Genomic DNA, 5,715 nt, shown 5'->3' on the forward strand with positions numbered 1-5,715 from the left:
AATCACAAATGGGAGACTAATCCGGAATCTTCTGCCAACGGAGAGATCATCATGACCCTTTTTCAATTACAGGCCGGATTTTCTTTGGATAAACGTTGTGTGCCTTTAATGTAGTTGTTTCCATTGCCTGATTACTAGTCGAAGACACAACGCCTAGGTCACGGGTTATCTAGTAAATACTGCATCTGTTAAGAGGTAACTTGTGAATGTTGTCCACACCTAAATCTATTTGACTACTCCGCAATTGACAAGTAAATGCATGCATCAAACCACTTTCAAGCTATTTCTCTACCGTTCCACTCTCGAACAGCACGCGAGGATTTCTCTTATTTTATTACAATGATCATTTCTCCCTATGTAGGTTGGCACCAACAATATACAGGGTGTATCAAAAAGAATCATCCGATTTGGCACGTCTGTATTTCTGAAACTAATGAACATATACACTGAATCTTGTGTCTTGATGAACGGAAAACTCATAAAGTTTCCTTCATGCTCTTTCATAGGTATTCAATATGCCCACATTGAGATGCACGCCATATGTCAATGCGGTATTCAGATCGTTCGCACACTGCAGCGAACATGTCTTGAGTTACAGCTTCCTCAGCTGCTGTTATGCAATGTCTCAGTTCATCCACTGTTGTTGGTAATGGAGGCATATAAACAGTCTTTTATAAACCCCCACAAGACATACAGTCAGGTAAGGTGACATTGGAGGCCAGTAATGTAAGGCTGATCATTTGGTCCACTGGGACTGATCCATCGTCCAGTAATCCTTTGATTTAAAAATTCCCGCACTTCCAGATGCCAGTGTGGTGGTGCCCAATCCAGTTGGTAAATGAAGTCGTTCGAATCAATCTCCAACTGTGGTAACAGAAAGTTCTCAAGCATATCGTGATATGTGCTTCCTGTAACTGTGTCCTCGGCAAAAGAAAAATTTACCATAAACCCTTTCCCGTGAAACGTCACAAAACATATTAAATTTTGGAGAGTCCGTCTCATATTGTACAACTTCACACGGCTGTTCCTTATGCCGTACTCTCACATTATGACGGTTCGCTTTTCCAATTGAATGGAATGTTGCCTCGTCACTAAACAATTAGTATGGAAGAAAAGTGTTATGTCTTGCCGAGAACGAAATTACAGAACTCCATATGTTGTTGTTTTTCACATTCACGAAGAGCTTGCAGTAGCCGAATTTTGTATGGTTTCTGGTGTAAACGTCCACGCAACACACTGCGGACATGCTGAGCTGTCGAGCTGAACGGATTTATGCGGACTCCTTGTGAAACGGCGGATTCGTTCGACGTCTGTGTCAGACACTTGCGGACGGCCCCGCGATTTGCTTTTACACAAAATAACCTGTTTCTCGGAATTGCTCATGCCATCGCCTAATCCACTGTGCTGCAGGGGGATCTACACCATACACAGTACGAAAGTCAAGCAGATCAGCTATTACTGACCCGCCCTGCGCAAAACGAAGAACACAAAACGCTTTCTGTTGTCCCGACACCATTTTACTACAACTGAAGCGGGCGCACACTGCTGCTACCTAGCGGAAACCTTGTAATACTCGAGAGTTTGCTCTTTCGAACAGGACGTTGTTCAAGCACATACCTCAAATAACATAATAATTAAGATTTTTAAAAATCGGATGATTGTTTTTGATATACCCTGCATTTCGCGTTTGGAGGCGAAAGCTGGTGGTTGAAATTTCGTGAAAAGGTTTTTCGCAACAAAACATTCCAGTTTTATGATTTCAATCGCAACTCACGTATCATCTCATGGCACTCTCTAGTCTATTTAGAGATAACACAAAATGTGCTGCCCTTCTTTGAACTTTTTCGAGGTTCTTCATCAGTCCTGTCTGTTACGGATCCCCCATTGTGCAGCGATACTCCCGAAGATGACGGAAAAGCGTAGTGTAAGCAGTCTGTTTAGTAGATCAGCTGTATCTTTTACGTGTTCTACCAAAAAATCGCAAGTCTTTGAATCGCGATCGCTTTCCCCACAACATTATCTATCTGAGGGCTCCAATTTAAGTTATTCGTAATTGTAGTATTTAAGAATTTAGTTGAATTCATAGTCTTTATATTTGGGTCATTTATCGTGTCACCGAAATTTAATGGATCCCTTTTAACACTCCTGTGGATGAATTCACACTTATCTTTATTTAGAGTGAAAGGCCACTTTGTGCACTACACAGATATGTCTGAATTAATCTGCAATTGGTTTTGATTATCTGATAGCTTTACTAGTTGGTGAATGACAGAATCATATGCAATCACTGGAAGAGGACTGCTCAGATTGTATCCTAAATCGTTTATATAGATTAGAAACAGAAGAAAGCCTATGTAACTACGTTGGGGAATTCCAGGTATCATTTCCGTTTTACTAGATGATTAACCGCCGACTACTACGTGCTATGATATTTCTGACATGAAATCACGTGTTTAGTCGAACAACTCAAACGAAACTTTGTAGGTATGCAATTTGATTAGAAGTCTCTTGTTACAAACGGTATCAACTGAGATCCCCTAGCGACAGCGTTCATTATTTCGAGCGAATAATAAGCTAGCTGTGTTTCAGAAGCTTGATATTTTCTGAATCTCTGCTGACCAGCGGTGTACCGTAGGTCTCCAGAAGAGTGTGGCGTTCCAAAGGATTGGAAAAAGGCGCAGGTCATCCCCGTTTTCAAAAAGAGACGTCGAACAGATGTGCAGAACTATAGACCTATATTTCTAACGTCGATCAGTTGTATAATTTTGGAACACGTATTATGTTATAGTATAATGACTTTTCTGGAGACTACAAATCTACTCTGTAGGAATCAGCATGGGTTTCGGAAAGGACGATCGTGTGGAGCCCAGCTCGCGCTATTCGTCCACGAGACTCAGAGGGCCATAGACACGGGATCCCAGGTAGATGCCGTGTTTCTTGACTTCCGCAAGGCGTTCGACACAGTTCCCCACAGTCGTTTAATGAACAAAGTAAGAGCATATGGATTATCAGACCAATTGTGTGATTGTATTGAAGAGTTCCTAGATAACAGATCGCAGCATGTCATTATTCTCAATGGAGAAAAGTCTTCCGAAGTAAGAGTGATTTCATATGTGCCGCAGAGGAGTGTCGTAGGACCGTTGCTATCCACAATATACATAAATGACCTTGTGGATGACATCGGAAGTTCACTGAGGCTGTAAGTAGGCTGTTTAGGTTTTCTTATTGGTAACGCCACGTAGTGCTCTGTATGAAAATCACTGGCTGTGCTGTGTGCAGTCTGTGGCTAGTATGCATTGTTGTCTGCCATTCTAGTGTTGGGCAGCTGGATGTGAACAGCGCGTAGCGTTGCGCAGTTGGAGGTGAGCCGCCAACAGTGGTGGATGTGGAGAAGTGAGATGGCGGATTTTTGAGAGCGGATGATCTGGACTTGTGTCCATCAGAAAGAGTAAATTTGTAAGACTGGATGTCATGAACTGATATATATATTATGCCTTTTGAACACTATTAAGGTAAATACAGTGTTTGTTCTCTATCAAAATCTTTCATTTGCTTACTATGCCTATCAGTAGTTAGTGCCTTCAGTAGTTAGAATCTTTTATTTAGCTGGCAGTAGCGGCGCTCGCTGTATTGCAGTAGTTCGAGTAACGAAGATTTTTGTGAGGTAAGTGATTTGTGACACGTATAGGTTAATGTTAGTCAGGGCCATTCTATTGTAGAGATTATTGAAAGTCAGATTGCGTTGCGCTAAAAATATTGTGTGTCAGTTTAAGCACAGTCATGTATAATTTTTCTAAGGGGACTTTTCAAGGCTTTTTGCGGATGATGCTGTGGTATATCGAGAGACTGTAACAATGGAAAATTGTACTAAAATGCAGGAGGATCTGCAGCGAATTGACGCATGGTGCAGGGAATGGCAATTGAATCTCAATGTAGACAAGTGTAATGTGCTGCGAATACATAGAAAGAAAGATCCCTTATCGTTTAGCTACAATATAGCAAGTCAGCAAGTGGAAGCAGTTAGTTCCATACATTATCTTGGAGTAGGCATTAGGAGTGATTTAAAATGGAATGATCATATAAGGTTGATCGTCAGTAAAGCAGATGCCAGACTGAGATTCATTGGAAGAATCCTAAGGAAATGCAATCCGAAAACAAAGGAAGTAGGCTACAGTCCACTTGTTCGCTCACTGATTGAATATTGCTCACCAGTGTGGGATCCGTACCAGATAGGGTTGATAGAAGAGATAGAGAAGATCCAACGGAGAGCAGCGCGCTTCGTTACAGGATCATTTAGTAATCGCGAAAGCGTTACGGAAATGATAGATGAACTCCAGTGTAAGACTGCAAGAGAGACACTCAGTAGCTCGGTACGGGCTTTTGGTGAAGTTTCAACATACCTTCACCGAGGAGTGAAGCAGTATATTGCTCCCTCCTACGTATATCGCGCGAAGAGACCATGAGGATAAAATCAGAGAAATTAGAGCCCACACAAAAGCATACCGACAATCTTTCTTTCCACGAACAATACGAGACTGGAATAGAAGGGAGAACCGATGGAGGTACTCAAGGTACCCTCTGCCACACACCGTCAGGTGGCTTGCGGAGTATGGTTGTAGATGTAGATGTAGACCATGTGACAATAGACGGTGATCTTCGAGCTAATGCATATAGCGAACATAGCATGGGTTCAAAAATTCTACTGCAAATCGACTTCAGTGATAGGGCCAATAATTCAGCTGATCACTAATATTTCCTTTTTCTGGGGATTGCCGTGATCTACGCAACATTCCCGTCATTAGGTACGGGTTTTTCGTTGAGTGAGTGGTTGTCTGTGAGTGGTAAGTATGCACCTATTATATCAGTATACTCTGAAGGAAACCAGACTGGTACAGAATCTGAACTGGACGCCTTGCCTTTATTAATTAGTTTAAGGTACTTGGCTTCCACGAGGATACCTACTTCTATGTTGGTCATGTTGGCAGCTGTTCTTGAATCAAATTTTGATATATTTACTTCGTCGTAAATTTCGGAAAACTGTGTATAGAAATCACACTTCAGTGACATTGTGACCAGTAAGATTACCATTGCTATCATGATTTGTTTTACCAATGGTGTACTTCACTTATGACCAGAATCTCTTTGGATTTTCTGACAGGTTTCGAGACAGAGTTTCGTTACGGAAAATATTAAAGCATCTCACTGTACTGTTCATTGAGACAACTGTTGAATTTATTTGTCTGTGTCAATCGAGTATGGTGTCATGCACTTTGAAACACATCACTCGCTCTTCGCTCAGCGTCTTTCATGCAGTTTGTCTTTTCTACATGGTTTGTAACACTGGTGTGCTGCTCTTGTACTATATTAGTTCTTATTGCATATAAGTATTTACTATACCTTCCTCGTGTGTGGTACACTGGTTTCCTAAAGTTACTGAATTCTTCAGAACTGATGATCTTCACTATAATTCTACCAACCTTCATATCTCCCTGATCACTCTGTGATGTATGCCCTACTGTTACCTACGCTAGGCCATTTTGTTCCGATGTTTTACAAAACTGCCAAGCAATTGCATCATGATGTTCTGGCTCATCTTTCTAGGTGTCAGTCGCAGTGTTGTGCTCCGACATGTCGCTAGTTGCTGTGCGGCGCGTTCTGGAGTCGTGCTGCTCCGTGACCAGAACATCATCCTCATGCAGGCAGTACCAGCTATCG

The sequence above is a fragment of the Schistocerca serialis genome, chromosome 9 (genome assembly GCF_023864345.2).
Source record: "Schistocerca serialis cubense isolate TAMUIC-IGC-003099 chromosome 9, iqSchSeri2.2, whole genome shotgun sequence".
NCBI lineage: Eukaryota > Metazoa > Arthropoda > Insecta > Orthoptera > Acrididae > Schistocerca > Schistocerca serialis.